The 1,814-nt window shown below is 46.9% G+C and overlaps 1 long non-coding RNA gene across 1 annotated transcript in view; it reads right to left on the bottom strand.

Moving 5' to 3' along the window:
- The window catches only part of LOC110309081, a 14,536-nt gene that overhangs the window by 7,075 nt on the left and 5,647 nt on the right, over positions 1-1,814 (bottom strand). Inside the window, exons 2-3 of the long non-coding RNA XR_002379655.1 lie at positions 1,402-1,578; positions 276-368 (exon numbers count right to left, since the gene is read on the bottom strand). This is a non-coding gene — a long non-coding RNA (uncharacterized LOC110309081). The remainder of the gene's footprint in view (positions 1-275; positions 369-1,401; positions 1,579-1,814) is intronic.

The raw sequence follows: 1,814 nt of genomic DNA, 5'->3' as shown, positions 1-1,814 counted from the left end.
CTCTGTGTAGCCCTGGCTGTCCTGGAACTCACTCTGTAGACCAGGCTGGCCTTGAACTCAGAAATCCACCTGCCTCTGCCTCCCAAGTGCTGGGATTACAGGTATGTGCTACCACTGCCTGACCCTCCGCATTCCTTTAAAGAGCAGCACGGCAGGCCAGTCACAGCAATACCTAACTCCAGCTACCAACTGCTGCTTTGGTTATTTTTCTATTACTGTGACAAGACACCATAACCATGGTGATTTATAGAAGAAAGAGTTTATCTGAGGCCTACCGTTTCAGAGGGATAGTTAAGAGTCCTCATCCATCATGACAGAAGGTAGGCGAGCCCAGAGCTAGAGAAGTAGCCGAGAGCCTACATCTCAATCTGCAAACAGTATGGGGGAAGGAGGGAGAGAGAGAGAGAGAGAGAGAGAGAGAGAGAGAGAGAGAGAGAGAGAGAGAGAGAGAGAGCTAACTGGGGAGTGGTGTAAACTTTTAAAACCTCAAAGCCCCTCCCTAGTGACACACCTCCTTAAACAAGGCCACACCTCCCAATCCTTCTCAAACATTTCCACCTACTGGGGACCACGCATGAAGCAGATGAATCTATGGGGCCATTATCTTCTGAATCATGACACAGATTAACAGTGGTGGGGTAACCTTTGGGAATATAGCAAGGCGTCTGTACATGATCTCTGAGAGACCGCAATGACACGGGCAGAACTTGTACAAGCTCAAGCCAGACTGAGGTCCCCCGCACAGAGCAGTAGCTGCAGAAACCAGGGCCCAGGTCTAGCCAGGAAACTGTTTGTAAAGGATAGCTTCTGGGGGAGGGAGAAGCAGCTGTCATCTATGGAGTGACACTGGGCATGACGACCACTGTCAGGCCAAGCTTCATGCTCAGGAATAGCTGGCCATGGAGTGACACTGAGCATGCCCATTTCAGTCGAGGACCAGCTTCGTGCTCGGGAGTCATTGGCCAATACAAATTGGACTCTGGGTTTTTCAGTACCTTTGGGTTTTTTTTCTGTTTGTTTGTTTGTTTTCTTTCTTTTTAAAAATTCTCTTTCTTTTTCTCTTTTTAAGAGAAAGAGGAAGAACATGAAGTTGGGTGAGTAGGAAGTGGGGAGGGAGTTGGGGAATAGGAAAGAATATGATTATACATACTGTATGAAATTCTCAAAGAATACTAAATAAATAAATACATACATAAGACCCCCCTATGGCTCTGTCAGACTCCCCAGGTTACACAATTTCCCAACTCTTGGTGATAATCCAAGTTTCCTCTTCTACTTGCCAAGAGAAAGCCTTTACTTCTCCTTTTCCTTCTCCTCTTCCTCTTCCTCCTCCTCTTCCTCCTTCTCTTTTCATTTAGACAGGCTCTCAAAATTGTCCAGGTTGCATTTGAACTCACTGACCTTGAACTTCTGATCCTTCTTTTTGTACCTTCCAAGTGCCAAGACGACAGGCTTGCACCACCCTGCATGGCACACAATGGAATCCAAGACTTCGTGCACACTAGGCTTAGTACTTTGCCTCAGTCCTGGCCTCCAGTCTGCCCGAAACTTCATTAACCAGAGAAGATTGAATTAAACCTGCAAGAAGGGAGCCTCAGAGTCACACATCTGGAGGAACCCAGCCCAGCTTTGACTCTTTTGCACCTGCCCACCCTAAATCTCTCCCTCCTTCTAAAATCACCAGCACCTTTATTCCCTCCCACCAGGAAGAGAGATTTAAACCTCAGATGTCTGATCTTCAGAAGGTCTCTTCTTCTCTTCTCTTCTCTTCTCTTCTCTTCTCTTCTCTTCTCTTCTCTTCTCTTCTCTTCTCT

The sequence above is a fragment of the Mus caroli genome, chromosome 2 (assembly GCF_900094665.2).
Source record: "Mus caroli chromosome 2, CAROLI_EIJ_v1.1, whole genome shotgun sequence".
In the NCBI taxonomy this organism is placed as follows: Eukaryota; Metazoa; Chordata; class Mammalia; order Rodentia; family Muridae; genus Mus; species Mus caroli.
The sequence above is the reverse complement of the archived record's forward strand: the minus strand, read 5'-3'. Positions and strand labels throughout refer to the sequence as shown.